Source organism: Canis lupus, chromosome 2 (assembly GCF_048164855.1).
Source record: "Canis lupus baileyi chromosome 2, mCanLup2.hap1, whole genome shotgun sequence".
Lineage (NCBI taxonomy): Eukaryota > Metazoa > Chordata > Mammalia > Carnivora > Canidae > Canis > Canis lupus.
The window spans coordinates 45,532,300-45,549,588 of NC_132839.1; the positions used below are offsets into that span (position 1 = coordinate 45,532,300).

General features: G+C 40.6%; 1 long non-coding RNA gene across 1 annotated transcript in view; it reads right to left on the minus strand.

Moving 5' to 3' along the window:
• Positions 1–7,205: 7,205 nt before the first annotated feature.
• The window catches only part of LOC140617096 (uncharacterized), a 40,687-nt gene continuing 30,603 nt past the window's right edge, over positions 7,206–17,289 (minus strand). Inside the window, exons 2-3 of the long non-coding RNA XR_012017343.1 lie at positions 12,267–12,379; positions 7,206–7,740 (exon numbers count right to left, since the gene is read on the minus strand). This is a non-coding gene — a long non-coding RNA (uncharacterized lncRNA). The remainder of the gene's footprint in view (positions 7,741–12,266; positions 12,380–17,289) is intronic.

The following is a 17,289-nucleotide window of genomic DNA, read 5'->3' on the forward strand; positions in this document are numbered from 1 at the left end:
AGTGCCCTGTTCGTGTTTCATTTATCTTTTGACTGTAATTGAATGGTTGAAAAGCAAAAATGTAGACAAATTCCAGCTGTATTGAGATCTGTTTCTTCCTCCACTACCTCGGCCCATCATTAGATACTTTCCCTCTCTGCGCAGGAGGTCAGAGTGTATAAATATAAATTGCATTTTGCATTACTTCTAGATGAGTGAAGCTGTCAAAGCAATAATATGAGCCTTCAGTCCCACATTCTACCACTTCTTTCCCATTTTTTGGCCAGGAGGTCATGTGCAAATTGAACGTGACAACCCAGAAGACATGTCCAACAGACTCGTATTGTTACTCCGCTCAGCCGCCCGGCTCATAACAACATGAAGCCCACATTAGTCTCCAGCCTCCACCAGACAGGAGCTAAACAGGGGACCCAGGCTTCTCAAAAAGTTCACTTCAATGGTGACATTTCATCTGAAAGGGGTAAGCAGCACTAAGCCTAAAATATTTTTCATCCAAGACTCATGAACATGTCATCCTTAGGAAGACCAGGCCAGTGTCTTACAAGACAAAAAAACAAAGAACAGGTGAAGAGCTAAAGAGCCCCCCAACACACACACACACACACACACACACACACACACACATATTGTTGCTTCTATTTGAAATTACTGAAATTTTCCAGAAGCCAATAGCAATGTGGTTGGAAATCATTCTCCTTGCTGTTTGAACGATGAAGATGTCACTCGGGAAGCCACCCTAAAATATGGATTGACCTTGGGTTCTTATTAGGAAGTTCTGGTTAGCATTGTTAAAGACCCAACTGCACAACAGAAATTAAACTTCCATCAGCTTATTACTGTGATTAGAAGATAGCCCTCCTCAAACTACATTGTAGCAAAGGAATGAGAAATTTTCATCAATCTGAAGGAAACCGAATGGCTCAGAGGATTGGTAATTGGCTATCAATATGACCCATTCATATCTTGCCCAGATTGCAGCTAACGCAGAGCTGTTGTTCGCTGACAGGGTGTTTGATGGTTTCTAGGAAATGAGTGGCTGTTTTCATTCTTGTTCCAAATGGACAGGTGTCTACATCAGAATTGGCAACCTGGTTGGCACACTCAAAGAGTGGCCAAAGAGCGAATTGTTTATGGAGAATAAACTTCCCTCCCTCCCATGATACTTGTGCACACATGTGGGGAGGGGACAAAAATGGAGATAGTAGACGCAGAAAGATTGATACAGGTCCTTGAAACGTAAGCAGGCTAATGCCCTTTTTGTTCTGAATGGCGCCATGTGCAACCACATCTCTCTTACAGCTCATCTTGTGCCTTACCACGTTCTACTCTAAGTGCACAAATAAAAGTCCATGAAAGGCACTTAGTCCTCCTTAGGATGCTCTTATTGGTCTAAACAACTAAAATAAAATAAAGTAAGAGATTTTTTTACATTTTGTTAAATAAGTTTTATTTTCATACATTCTTCTTTTCTCAAAGAAAGTGTCCTTATTTTTTTTTACTATTTTATTTATTATATTATTTATATTCATTATTGTTGTCCTCTTCTCCATAGGTCAGATGAACTACATGTGTTTAATACTGAAGGTGAAGAAAAAATACTGAATGTGAGGAGGTTACCAAATTTAAGTAGCACACCTACTAATACCTGGTCCAATTGGGAAATATTCCTCTTAATCTCAGTGGATCACATCACATTTTATCACATTATACCTTTGCGGCGACCTTCAGATCTATGCAACTATGTCTCCCTCCTTTCACTTTTACACATAATCTTTACAATCTCAAGTTATTATTTATGCAAATTATTTTTATTTCCGGAGTGTTATTTTAAAACATGCATGAGTCATATTCTTTAGAAAAAAGTCAGTCAAAAAAAAAAAAAAAAAAGAAAAAAGTCAGTCACTGTAATGCCCCAGGACCCAAGATCCTTTTATTATCTAACCTTTACCTTCACAGGTATTAAAGTTGTTTTAAGTCTGGGAAAAAGTTTTTTTTGTTTGTTTGTTTGTTTGTTTTTTTAAGAATCTTAAAAAAGAAAAAATATATCTGGGCTTACAGAAGTGAAGCAGCCACTATTATTAGTTCTTCCAAATTTAAAATTTTAGCTTCCAGTCACAAGATTTTATAATTCTATTCCTTGATCCTAACTTTTCTCTTCTCTTCTTAATGAAATATTTGTGTAAATATGCTATCAATTTGTAGTTCATTTTTACTCCTCTACATTACCAGAAATTATAGCAATAAAGGTCAAAAGCTTTGGAGTGAGGCTCTTACACCTCTCTGTGGTGCATTCAATGACCTTGGGCACATCTGACAATTCTCTGAGCCTCTGTTTCTTCATCTGTAATATGGGGATATTTATAGTCTTTGATTTACAAAGTTGTTTGCGGATTCATGAAATATCATGCTTTCTGTTTCTGGAAAGGAGTTAGTCCTAAATCAGTGTAAAGCATCATAATGCTATTTATGATGATGATGTAACCTCTCTACGTATTAGAATCTTCATCTCAGGAGCAGAAATAATAACAATAAGGTTGTAGATAAAATGTATGAGACTTTCGGCATGATGGCTAAACCAGACCAGTCCTTCAGTAAATGGGCAGTGGTTTGTTGTTGCCACAGTCATAGATCCAGTGGAAATAAGTGAAGTAATCACTTTGGAAAGAAATTCATACTTCAAGAGTTCCACCTGGCAGTTCTTCATGCCTGGATCTATAGGTTAAGTTGGTAGAGGCTGGCATAAAGGAAGCCAAGTTGAGAACAATGCCCAGTTATCTTTCTTTGTCTCATGACCATAACTCAATACCTTGTCCTCTCATGACTTCATCCCACCAAGTTGGGGTGAGAAACCCCTGCCAGAGTAGGTTAGGGTAAACAACCCAATTCTACCTCTGCTGCTGAAGAAAACAGATGAAATGAGACTCAAGGAATGTGTTTCATTGATTGCAAGGTGAGTCTTGAGAGCCAAAGGAGAATGTAGAGAGTTGTTAACATCCTGATATTATAGAATGGAATATATTGTTTGCATCCTGATGCTATAATTTCATTTCTGCATATAAAATCAAACCTTTATCGAATTCATATATAAGGATAGAATGAAGTGTCATTTGAAGATTCAGCTTGAAAGAATTCAAAGGGACTCTGAAGCCAAAAGCCTCCAGTACCTACAGATAGAACCAGGCAGTTCTGGGAAAATCTGCTCCTGGGAAAGACATCAGTCCTGGTTCTCTAGGAATTTTACAATAAGCCGATAACTAAGTTTGATTTGGGTCCTTGGGAGTGGTGTGTCTGTATAAGTGGAATAAAATTTCATGTTTAAAATGATATTTCAGAGCTTTGGAGATTCTTTTGTATATCAGAGTTCATGAGTATAATCTCCCTAGGGGCCGGCGGTATTGGCAAGAACTGAAATTCTCCAATCGTAAACCATTTATATATGACACAACTGAATAAAATGCTTGCACTGGATGTGTATAACATTTATGCATATAAAACCAAACATTCTTTGAATGATTAGAAAGAAAACCAGTTTGTTCAGATAGACCCTCTTGCTGACTAATTGTATCGGATTTGCTCTATGTGTGTGTGTGTTTCCACTGTATCAACTGTCCAGTGATATTCAAAACCTCTAATGTCTCCAGTTCAGCAAGAAAGCCAAATGGAATTGGGTTCATTCCACTCTCTCCAAACATAACTGCCCCATTCGGTAAGAATAAATTAGATTTAGTGAAAATTAAAATGTCAGCAAAAAGAAATAACTTCTCTACCCAGTCTCCACTGAAGACCCACATAGCCAAATGTCTGGCATTTGCCTGTCATCTGCTTCTCTGACCATAGGGAGCAGCTCAAATGACAGGCACACAGATGGACACGTCGTGTGATTAATGGCATCTACTAGGCCTGGTGGTGAGGATGCAGGAAATGGCGGCAGACATGAGCTAGTCCCCTTTTTGGTTTAGCGTTCCTTCCAAGGCTTGAAATGGAGAGGAATCAGGAAACATTCCAGCCCTTATTCTTTGCTAGAAACTCTGAAGGCACCCTTCTTGCATTCTCCAGAGTCACTTGCCAAGACCAGACCTTTGATGGGTAGCTATACCAGCCTTCTGACTGGCCCATCACAATTACATCCTCCTTCCCTCTTTCCCTCCCTTCCTTTGTTTCTTCTTCTTTCTTTGACTTTTTCCCTCTTGCTTTTTTTTCCTCCTCTTTTTCCCAAGCATTGTCTCATCTCAGCAATCTCAGAATGCAAACTAGCCCACCAGAGTGGGCTCTCCACTGAACCTTTAAGGAACAGATGGAAGTGTGTGAAACTGGCCAGGGTCTGAATAGGCAGCATGAAGACCTATAACAACCTCTAGCCTTGGACTTCCCTCCACCTTCTAGCCAAGTGGGTCATTCCTACTTATGGCACTTCTAACACATCAAGAATACAGGAAACAAATGGGGCACCTGTGTGGATCACTCGATTAAGCCTCCAACTCTTGAGATTAAGCCTCCAACTCTTGATTTTGTCTCAGATCAAGATCTCAGGGCTGTGGAATGGAGCCCCGTGTTGGGCTCCTCGATGAGTGTGGAGCCTGCTGAAGATTCTCTCTCTCCCTCTCCTTCTGCCCTTCTGCCACCCCCACCTACCCCCACTTTCTTTCTCTTAAAAAAAAAATACTGGAGATCAAGATTCTACCACTAGAAATGGGCCAAACTTGATGCCATTGTCTTGGGACCACACCCAAGTGGAGAATTCTTTCCTTCACTGGCTTTTAAAATTTTAATTTGTTTTAAATAAATAATCAAGACTTGCAAAAGGTAAGAAAGGGTGAAAAATCTTCCTCCAGTCCTGTTTTTCACCCCCTGCCACCCAGACTAACAATGCCCTTTTTTGTTGTTGTTGTAATTAGTAGACAATTTTAGACCACTTTAAGTTTATAGAAAAATTGAGTGGAGGGACAACTGGGTGGCTCAGACTCTTGATTTCAGTACAGGTCATGATCTCAGCTCTGAAGTTTCTGGGATGAGCCCCACACAGGGCTCTGCACTCAGAAGAAGGAAGTCTTCTTGAGATTCTCTCTCTCCCCTCTACCTTTTCCCCCCTTCCACTCTCACTCTCTCTCTCTCTCCATCTCTCTCTAAAAAGAAATAAAAAGACTTTTCTAAAAAATTGAGTGGAGGGGATGCCTGGGTGGCTCAGCAGTTGAGCGTCTGTCTTCGGCTCAGGGTGTGATCCTGGGGTCCCTGGATCAAGTTCTGCATCGGGCTCCCTGCATGGAGCCTGCTTCTCCCTCTGCCTGTGTCTCTGTCTCTTTCTCTTTGTGTCTCTCATGAATAAATACATAAAATCTTTTTTTAAAAAATTGAGTGAAAAGTATAAAAAGGTCCTATATCCCCTTACACTCCTCCCCGCCTTCCCCCCCCCAATTATTAACATTTTGCTTCTGTGTAGTACATTTGTTAGAATTGATGAGCCAATATTGACACATGATTATCAGCTACAGTTCATAGTTTACATTAGATTCACTCTTTGTGTTGTATGCTCTGTGGGTTTTGGCAAATGTATGATGACATACATCCACCATCATGGTATCACATGAAATAGTTTCACTGCCCTAAAAACGCTCCATGTTCTACATCTTCAACCTTCCCTTCTCCCAAAACCCTTTGGTAACAGCTAATCTTGTTGCTATCTCCATACTTTTGCCTTTTCCAGAATCCATATACTCGGAGTCATACAGTATAATGCCTTTTCAGACTAACTTCTTTCTCTTAACAATATGCATGTAAGGTTTCTCCATTTCTGTTCATGGCTCATGCTCACTCCTTTTTATTGATCCATAATATTCTATTGTCTGTATGTACCATAGACTGTTTATCCATTCACACACTGAAGGACATCTTGATTGGTGCTAAGTTGTGGTCATTATGAATGAAGCTGCTATAAACACTCATATGCAGGTTCCGTGTGGACAGAAATCTTCAACTCAGATGAAACTCAGAATCACCAAGGAAAGTGATTACTAGATCTTATGATAAGAATATGTTTAGTTTTATAAGAAACTGCCAACCTGTCTTCCAACTCAGTATGGATTTTTGCTTTTTCAGTAGTTTTAAAGTACCTACTGTTAGCAGAATAGGTACTTAGCAAAGATGGAAATCCAGACCCTGCCAACAGCCACTGGGACACACCAAGGCAAGAGCTCCCACCATTTGCAGGAACACAGAGTTGATCTCAAGAACATGGACTTCGGGGGGCACCTGGGTGGCTCAGTTGGTTGGGCATCTGCCTTCGGCTCAGGTCATGATCTTGGAGTTCTAGGATCGAGCCCCACATTGGGCTCTCTCTCAGCAGCGAGCCTTCTTCTTCTCCCTGCCCTCCTGCTCGTGCTCTCTCTTTCTCTCTCTATAATAAATAAATAATTTTTTAAAAAAATAATAAACTTGATCAAGCCACAGAGGTTTACTTCTTGCCTTGGCTACTTACTTGCTCTGTGACCTCAGGCATGCTTCTGGTTTCCCAACTGCAATTAGGCTTGGTAATAACACCCAAATTCTAGAGTTCTGAGAATTAGTGAGATATCTCATGCACATTTTGACACACCACTTGGTACAAGTAAGTGCTCGATAGATATTAATATTATTTTTATATCTTATTACAAAAACCACCATCTTTTCCCCAACCTCTTCCCAGTATATTCATTAGAGATGAATCTAAGTAACAGTGCATTCAAGGGACTGGAAGACAGAACAATATGATATATTGTATAATCTAATGAGAAAAAAAATGTGCAGCAGCTAAAATTTAAAAAAAAAAAAAGCTAGAAAGAAAACGTCTTTAAGTGTGGAAGGTTTTGATCTGCAGAATAAATTCCCTCACTCTCCTCTCACCCCAGGTTCCCATTAGTGTTTTGCTGGCTCAGAATCCTCTGGGGTGAATCCTGGATTATGAAATGCCCTCTCTCTGGTGGCCTGCCAAAGCCTCCTCTGCAGACACCCAGACTAACCTGGCACTGGCTCGTGGTAAGAAGCCTCCTCACCCTGAGGGTCTGAGTAATGCTCATGTTTTTTCCTTTCTCAGACTACTCCACAGGCGGGCTGGGGGGAGAGCCATTAAGCAATCCGTGTGGTATCGTTTTTTTATTATTTCTTTGGGCAATTCTTACATGATGACATAATGATATGTGCTAACAATGAAAAATAAATGCACTGGAGCTGTATCTCTTTGTATTGGGTTTATTTTGGAAATGAACAAACACACAAACAAGAAATCCTCTCCTGTGCATTCCTGATTAATAATCTATGACTCCCCACGATGCCCACACACCAGTGGAAACGGAAACATTTGAGTGCATCTACCAGCTGATTTGCCTTCATGATATCAGATGACTAGTTTCCCTGTTTTAACTACATGGGCAAGGCTTGGGTGTCATGAGGTCAGAGTGTATGGAATTTTTTTTTTTAACTAAGGGTAAACAATGAAACCTGATAACTTATTCAGGGCATATGGCTTAAAAGCAGGCACTCACTAATATGAGGCGTATCGGATTAATAAAGCCTCGCGCTAAGGGCAAATCTGGAGCAAAATCTTTCTGATTAACTGTAAAACTGAAATACAACAGCAGAGCTCAGAATCCTGCTGAGGAATTACAAACAGGGTAGGTTTGAAAAGTTGAAACGTAGGCCACGTGGGTCTGCTGGAGTCGTCCAAATGGATGGCCACAGCCAGGTTTTAAGACTGTTCAGCCCATCGGCCTGTGGGAAGAACAGGAAGAGGGTAGAGGTCAGAATGAACAGGGTCTTTCTTGTTCCTCTCTCCCACCCTACGCAAGGGCTTCACCATCCCAGCACAGCTTAATGGAGTCATGAGGAAAGGAAGAATAGGGGAAAGAAAGAAAGAGCCAGTCCCCAGAAGAGATCTCTCACTCAATATGCTTTGGGTACACTGTGGCCCAGGGAAATGCCTCTTCTTTTCTAGAAGCTTCTGTGATTTTTTTTAAGATTTATTTATTTACTTGAGAGAGAAAGAGTGTGAGCAGGTAGAGGGGCAGAGGGAGAGAGAGAGAGAATCCTTAAACAGACTCCACCCTGAGAGTGGAGCCCAATGTGAGGCTCTGTCCCAGGACCCTGAGATCATGACCTGAGCTAAGATCCAGTTGGCAGCTTAACTGACTGAGCTGCCCAGGGGCCCCTAGAACCCTCTGGCTTTAAGGTTCAGTCTGCTGAGTCTGAATCATGATTAAAGGCACAATATACAGATCTAACAACAGAAACCATCTTGAGTTCTGGGTCTAATTCATGCTAGCTCTATGGCTTGAGTCTTCTCTAAGTCTCACTTACTTTGGCTGTGAAAAGGAAATGAGAACAGTATCATACCTCCCTTCCAGCTGTTGTAAGGATCACAGAAACTAACAGGGCCTGGAACTGTCTCTGATGCACAGTGAGTGCTGAGTCTAGGTATTTATTGCATTATTGTTGCCATCATTGCTATTTTTGAGTTTACCACACAGTTATGGATATTTTTCTGTCTGGAACAAGAAATAGTCAGGAACAGAGTTAGTTGTAACAGCACGTAGGCATGGATATGAGGGCTGGGTATTTCAGCAGCCTCAGATGCCACCAGCTGTGCTAGGTCAGCCATTTAATTCAGTTCAACAAGTTTGCATTTTGAGAACCAGGATATGGGTGAACACCACATTACCCCTGCCTGACCAGCACTTGGCCTACACAGGAAATTCCACAAACACAGCTGTCCAGTTGAAGTGATGTCATGTGAAGTTGGAGAGTTCCCACCCACCAAATAAGACTGGCCTCTGAAGCTGAATTAACAGACATGTTATCTTGGTCCTTCTCCTCCCCAAGATACATATATTTATTTTAATAAAATAATTTCTGTTCAAAATCCTTCAAAAATATTCTCTTCAAACTGCTTTATTTTTTTTAAGATTTTATTTTATTTATTCGTGAGAGACACAGAGACAGAGAGAGAGAGGCAGAGACACAGGCAGAGGGAGAAGCAGGCTCCAGGCAAGGAGCCCAACATGGGACTCGATCCAGGGTCCCCAGGATCAGGCCCTGGGCTGAAGGCGGCGCTAATAGTGGAAGTGGAACATGTGGAACATGACCGTGACTTCTAATTTCCTTTCATTGTCAACAAAGTGACCCACAGCCTGGGTGAGAAAGTTTAAAGGTTGCTTAATTTTTGTAACTTTTATGGCTTTGATGAAGGAAAGAAAGAAGGGGCACCTGGGTGGCTCAGTGGTTAGGCATATACCTTTGGCTCAGGTCATGATTCCAGGTCCTGGGATCCAGTTCCACATCAGGCTTCCTACAGGGAGCCTGCTTCTCTCTCTGCCTATGTCTCTGCCTCTCTCTGTATCTCTCATGAATAAATAAATAAAATCTTAAAAAGAGAGAAAAGGAAGGAAGGAAGGAAGGAAGGAAGGAAGGAAGGAAGGAAGGAAGGAAGGAAAAGAAAAGAAGAAAGAAAGAAAGAAAGAAAGAAAGAAAGAAAGAAAGAAAGAAAGAAAGAAAGAAAGAAAGAAAGAAAGAAAGAAAGAAAGAAAGAAAGAAAGAAAGAAAGAAAGAAAGAAAGAAAGAAAGAAAGAAAGAAAGAAAGAAAGAAAGAAAGAAAGAAAGAAAGAAAGAAAGAAAGAAAGAAAGAAAGAAAGAAAGAAAGAAAGAAAGGGAGGGAGGGGAACAGTGGGAGGGAGGAAGAAAGGGAGGAAGGAAGTGAGAGAAAGGAAAGAAAGAAAAGAAAGAAGATCGTTTCTGGAGCTAATATTGAAGTATTAAGTACCTGAAACAGTGTCTTTTATGGTCTCTCTCAGTTGGATGTGCCTGATACCGAGGAGCACTCTTAGAGGGATCCCTTTACATCAGGTGAACTTCTTTGCCAGTTCACAGATGAGTAACCTCTGCTGCACTGAGCTAGTTTCTTGAGCTGCCCCTGCCCCATATTAAGGTCCCCATATGGGCATGGGGAGACAGGAAGCAGATGTTTGGCATATTCTGGAATTTCTAAGATTTTTTTTTTTTTTTTAGAACTTCAAGGATTTTGTTGTAATAATTACAAGTCTACCTAATCTTTATTTGATTTTGGGAAAAGAACACCCTCTCATCTCCATATAGTTTCCCAAATACTGTCATTAATGTTTTCAAAGGAACTGGTAGCACTCCAAGTCCTGATGACCTGAGGAGCGGAACCCTCCCCTGGAGCCCTGCCCTCCACCCACCCAGCTCTGCCAGGCCCCTTTGGGCTCCTATGCCACAAGTTCTGTTTGCTTTGTGGATGACTTCTTTTTCCCCTAACTCCTTCCCCTGGCTGACTTCTACCCATCCCTCACTCATCTTTTTTAACATGGCTTCCCACAGGAAGCTTCACAACCCCCTCAACCAGGACCTGGGCTCTTTATTCATGTTGCTCTGGTACCTGAAGGATGGAGGACTCCTGATGCACTTGATGCAATTTTTTTTGAGTGCCTGCTTCCTGCTCTGTGAGCTCACTACTTCCAGGTTACCATTGTACCTCAGTGCTTAGCTCCATATTTGCACATAATAGGTGCTCAGTAATCTTTGATGGGAGTAAAAGAGAGAGAAGACAGGAAGAGACAGAGGAAGGAAGGGAAGAAGGGAAGGAGGGAAGAGGCATTAGACAAGAAAGGCCAAGAACGTGTCACTGTGGAAGCATTCCTAATTTGTCGTTACCCTCCCACACACATACACACACATGCATGCGCCACTCTCCTTTGTTTGTCTCCCTCCTCTATTTTCTCCTCTTTACAAAAATACCAAAATTAAAACAACGTTAAAATCATTCCTGCTTCAGTATTTACCACAATTTGATCCTTTTGTTTGGTCATTCTTGAATACACAATTCAAGTGTATTTCAAAGCCAGTTTATGCAACAAGCATGAAGTATCATGTCTCTTCCACTCACATTTCAATAAATAAATGACAAGATAGATTTTATTAAAATATAATTTTTCATTTAAATTTTGAAAATCTTACAAAAGTTTTAAGTCATCAGATAATTCCATCTTGACACTGACATTGCAAAACCAATTAAAGGAAGCCACCAAGATCATATTATTGGGGTGCTGGTGACTCAGTCAGTTAAGCACCTGCCTTTGGTTCAGGTCATGGTCCCAGGGTCCTGGGATCCAGCCCTGCCTGGGGCTCCCTGCTTAGCAGGAAGTCTTCTTCTCCCTCTACTTCTGCCCCTCCCCCTGGTTCATGCTTTCTCTTTCTCTCTAATAAATAAATAAAATCTTAAAAAAAAAAAAGAATCATATGCAAGTGAAGATGAAGCACATCTCGGCAAAGATCTAGAGAAAATGTGGTTTGCAGATAGACATTTCACTTATAATTTTATTTCATTAGTAACTAGTTCTTGAAGTGTCCATTTATTTAATAAAGTGATGTCTATCTTATTTGGTAAAAAGAAGCCTTGCTTGACCCCAGGAGATGTCCAAACTGGAACAAAGTTGTGTCAAAACCCCTTTAGGAAAAAAATTAAAAAAAAAAAAACCCTTTAGGACATTTCCCGTAGGATAAAAACTGGGCTATAAGATGAGACACTGTGGGCAGCCTGGGTGGCTCAGCAGTTTAGCGCCGCCTTCAGCCCAGGCGTGGTCCTGGAGACCCAGGATCAAGTCCCACATCAGACTCCCTGCATGGAGCCTGCTTCTCCCTCTGCCTGTGTCTGTGCCTTTCTCTCTCTCATGAACAAATAAATAACATCTTAAAAAAAAAAAAAAAAAAAGATGAGACACTGTATGAATTAGGTGTTTTATTTTATTTTATTTTTTAATCTTACTTTATCATTTTTCTTTGTAGTCTCAACACCCAGCTTGGAGCCCAGCTCTGGGCTTGAGCTCGCGAAAGTGAGATCCAGACTTGAGCTGAGTTCAAGTGTCAGACACTTAACCGACTGAGCTACCCAAGAGCTCCAGCAGCGTATGAATTAGATAAAAATCTTTCCAAGAAATTTTCCCTTGCTTTGGATGAATTTCTCTTTCTTTCTTTCTTTCTTTCTTTCTTTCTTTCTTTCTTTCTTTCTTTCTTTCTTTTCTTTCTTCCTTCCTTCCTTCCTTCCTTTCTTTCTTTCTTTCTTTTTTTCAGAGAAATCAAGAAGAAAGAAGGAATGAAAAGAAGAAGAAAAAAGAAAGAAAGAAAGAAATGAGGAAAGAAAGAGAAAGAACGAGCATAGTACAATAGCATCACAGAGGAGCATACTACACGTTTGTCTGTGTTACTGTCTTCGTCTTTTACTTCCTCACCTGAAGGAATGCAGTGCAGGGATGTCAGAACTCCAAAGCAGGGCAAGAAATTGAGTAGAGTGTAGATTCATTCATGACAGGAGATTTCAAAAGTTAGAATTACTAAATCTGGGCTGGAAAATAAGAGAGATTTACTTAGGCATAAAAAATATGTACTGGACGGTAAAACTGATAGATCCTTATTACATTGTCCCGCAAGAGGCTGCACTCCTTGGCGTGGTTAATGCTAAAGAAATTTAAAGCAAGTTATAGAAAATACTTCTTCACCTGGTAGAATTCATTCTGAGGAATTTGCTGCCACAGGCAGTCATAAAATCAATCACTGAGTTGGATTTTTCAAAGGGGCAGGATAATGTATGACCCCCTCTTCTGGCTAGTTGGGAAGGACAGAAGCAATCAATTAGCCTGCTTCTAGGAGATCACAGTTGATTACTAGTGGGGTCAGCGAAAAGATGTCCTCCACACTTGATCAAGATAATTAAAAAGTGTTTGCCCATGCTCACATGTCCTGGAAGGAAATAGGAAATAGGATATAGAGATCAAATGACCTGATCCATTATGACAAATGTTTTTTGACAAGGATAGAGCATTAAACAATGCAAAGATCAATTCCAGGAACTAATTACAGGTGTTCCTACTATATGTTTTCATCAAAGCATTTTTTTCTGGTAATATAAATATTACACAATGTTTTTGTTTTTTAATCTGTTTCTCTGACAAGTATTCTTGGAGTACATCTACCAAACCTGAAAACACTTAACATTCATGACTTTTCTTTTTCCCAATGGAAAGTAGAGTTTAGCCAAAAGTTGTGAATGCACTGGAAATACTAGCAAGACAACGCGAATTTCAATGTTGTCATGATGATGGTCAGTAATAAACTTCTTCAATAAAATCATCGCAGTTTAAATTCAGCATCTTTTTCTTTTCAAATCAATATCTCAACTCTTTTTCTTGGAAATGTGTAGTCTCTAGCACGTCACTCAGCACTACAGCAGATGTATCAAAAGCAACATTGAGAGAAAGACAAATACCATATGATTTCACTCTAATGTGGAATTCACAAAACAAAACAAATGAATAAAGAAAAAAAAAGAGACAAAACCAAAAACACAGATTCAAGTACAGAGAACAAACTGATGGTTTCCAGGGGGAAGTGAGAAGGAGGGATGGGGGAAAGAGAAGATGGGGATTAAAGAGCACCCTTATGATGAGCACTGAGTAATGTATAGAATTGCTGAATCATTATATGGTACATCTGAAATTAATATAACATTGTATGCTGAAGATAAAAGAAGGGCACCAGGGTGGCTCAGTTGGTTAAGTGTCTGCTTTTGGCTCAGGTCATGATATCAGCTTCCTGGGATTGAGCCCCACATTGGGATCCCTGCTCTGCCAGGAGTCTGCTTCTCCTTCTCCTTTTGCCCCTCCCCCCACTCATACTTTCTCTCTCTCTCTCTCTCTCTCTCTCTCTTTCTCTATCACTGGCTCAATCTCTCTCAAATAAATAAAAAAAATCTTTTTAAGAAATTAAATTAAGGGGATCCCTGGGTGGCGCAGCGGTTTAGTGCCTGCCTTTGGCCCAGGGCGTGATCCTGGAGACCCGGAATCGAATCCCACGTCGGGCTCCCGGTGCATGGAGCCTGCTTCTCCCTCTGCCTGTGTCTCTGCCTCTCTCTCTCTCTCTCTCTCTCTCTCTCTCTCTGTGTGACTATCATAAATAAATAAATAAATAAATAAATAAATAAATAAATAAATAATTTTTAAGAAGAAATTAAATTAAGTTAAACTTTTAAAAAGAAGAAGCAGGTGCATCTGGCTGGCTCAGTGGGTAGAGTGTGAAACTCTTAATCTTGAGGTTGTGGATTCAAGCCCCATGGTGTGTGTGTGTGTGTGTGTGTGTGTGTGTGTGTAGATTACTTAAAATAAAATCTTAAGAAAAAAAGCAACATTGTACCTCTAACATTCTAATTCATGAGCTTCAGAAAGAGACACTAAAACGGTATTTCAAGTGTGGCTGGAGACTGCATTTTTGTTTGGGCACAAACGAATGACACGCAATCTATGAAAAAGGGAAATTTTGATTCACAAAATTACAAAACAAAATCCTGGATAAGTCACAATAAAACCTAGTCTTTGAATTTCAATAGTGTCAGAGTGCTGAAAAGGCATCATTGTCACCTCCTGAGAATGAGGAAGTGTTACCTACTCTAAGGGACAAGGACCTGCCTAGTTTTATTACCTATGTTAAAGAAAAAGCAAACACAAAGATAAAAGGTGTCTGGAAGTTTTTCCATGATAAACCTTGACAATTTGAAATAGCAGTTATAATCTGAACTTAAAGACATCCTTGTCTTTATAAGCATGTTTTATTAAAACATTGTCCTGACTAAAGACTTGAAAAAGATGAAAGTATATATCTCCATGTTAATGTCAGGAAAGTTTTCTATCACCGCCATAACACAGTGTTGGAAGCTCTACAAGACATTCCTAAATCAGCTCATGTGACACCTCATTGCTACAAGCATTCTTTGTATTGGGGAAAATCTCTAGAGCCACACTACCTGCGATCCAGCCCTGGCCCTGACTCTCATCAGCTGGGTTACCTTGGGAAAACCACTTCACTCCCCCTGCCTCAATATCTTCATCTGTAAAATAGGTAGAATGATACTGCCTACCCCACAGTTTGGCTGTAAGTTAAATCAACATAAAATTTAAAAACTAGCCAGTACATAATAAGTGCTTAGAGGTTCAACCCCCGTAAGAGGTTCAATCTTTCAATCCCTAGAAAGTCTGGGTTTTAAGGGAAATCTTTCCCCTGGGACAGAGAGAGAGAGAGACAGTAGAGGTCATTTCCTGTCTTGTGGATTTGGGGGTAAGAGTGAAAGAAGTTTCCATTGTTATACTTCCTCCCCTTTCCACTCTTAAGCTTCCCTCTGCCCCCCTCTCCTGCCACATTTCTCCTTCAATTCCGCAGTCTACCACCCAACTAGGTGTTCTCTCTCTCCCTAGTCTTTCCATCTCCTCTTCTCTCAGTCTGCAATTGTTGCCTCTGCTCTCTCCCCCACTAAACCCCAACTGGCTCACTCACACTCATGCATCACACTCTGCTCAGATGTCATCAGTCCCTGAGTTACTTGCTCCCTTATGGCCTCCATGGTTCCATCACCACCTTTCATTACCCATTTACTTTCTGTACTCACCATTAGACTGCAAGCTCCACTTGGCAGGGATTTGGTCTTGTGCATTCACCACTTGCTCCCCACCCCTGAGCTCCATTTCTGACAAACTGTTCAGAAGTCTCAAATGGTTAAAAGAAGCAACCAAGATCAACAGGAGGCCTGCCCCTTCATGGAGCCATGCTTTCTCTTTTCATTTGCCTTTACTCCTCCAAACCATGTGTTGATGAGGGTCTGCTCAATGAAATAGTTGTTCTAGCCATTATATGCAGAGCTGATATAAGAGATGAATCGCTATCCGGGTTTTGTGGAACTAAGTGGTTTATTTATTTATTTTTTATACTGGGAGGGGTGTCTGGCTGGCTTAGTCTGAGGAGCATGTGACTCTTGATTTTGGGGTCATGAATTCAAGCCCCACATTGGGCGTAGAGGTTACTTAAAAGCAATAAAATCTGGGGATCTCTGGGGGGCTCAGCGGTTTAGCGTCTGCCTTCCGCGCAGGGCATGATCCTGGAGTCCCGGGATGGAATCCCACATCAGGCTCCCTGCATAGAGCCAGCTTCTCCCTCTGCCTGTGTCTCTGCCTCCTCTCTCTGTGTCTCTCATGAATAAATAAAATCTTTAAAAAATAAAAAAATAAAAATAAAATAAAATCTTTAAAAAATAAAAAAAGAACAAACACTGGGAAGTCTATAATGCAGTTTGAATTGGAGAAGTTTAAAATAAAGTTAAATGCAAGAAATTCTTTCTCTGGGGCTAAGAAGAAAGACTCAAATGGTTCTTATTGTTTTTACATAAGTCTAAACTTAATTGTTGGGACACCTGGGTGGCTCAGTGGTTGAGCGCCTGCCTTCAGCTCAGGGCATGATCCCGGGGTCCTGGGATCGAGTCCCGCATCAGGCTCCTGCATGGAGCCTGCTTCTCCCTCTGCCTATGTCTCTGCCTCTCTCTTAAATAAAATCTTTAAAAATAAATAAATAAATAAACTTAATTGTTCAATCATATTGCAGAGTTCACATTTATCTGCTAGAATATGCAAAGAGTATTAACCTCATAATCTTTTAAGCACACGCAGCATATATTTGGCTTTGTAGTGGGCAACTGGAATGAAAATTAAAAAATAAATCAAGCAATTAGAAGGCATATATAGGCTGGTCCAAGTGCAGTGGTGTTTACAATTAATTGATCACAGCCAGTTACGGATTTTGTTCCTTCTCCACTCCCACTGCTTTACTTGAATAGAGGAAGAAGAAGAATAAGAAGAAGGAGAAGGAGAAGGAGAAAGAAAGAAAGAAAGAAAGAAAGAAAGAAAGAAAGAAAGAAAGAAAGAAAGAAAGAAAGAAAAATAGGAGGAGGAGGAGGAGAAACAAGAAGGAGGAGGAAGGAGGGAAGTGGGGGAAAAGGGGAAAGAAGGGAAGAAGAAGGTAGGGGAGGAGAAGGAAGAAGAGGGGGAAGAAGAAGAAAAGGCAAGTATGGGAAGATAAGAGACTGATTCAGGCAATTCATCCTCCCATTCCACCCATACCTATAAGCTGCATGGAACACTACAGATGAATGATTTAGTTCTTTATTCACTCTTTGTGATTGGAGACTGAAACTACATTTTGAGATACATGATGAAATTCTCACAATTACTAGCATATTCAAGCTGGGGCCATATATGGAGCCTCTGCTAAACCCTGTCCATGCATTATGCCACTTAATAATCACAGGAATCCTATGAGGTATGGAATAATTGTAGCAATACAGATGAGTAGGCGATTAAGAACTTTAATCGCCCAAGGTCACACACTTAAGTAACAACCAACAGAGCCTTTAAACCATTGCTCATTCCATTCCAGAGT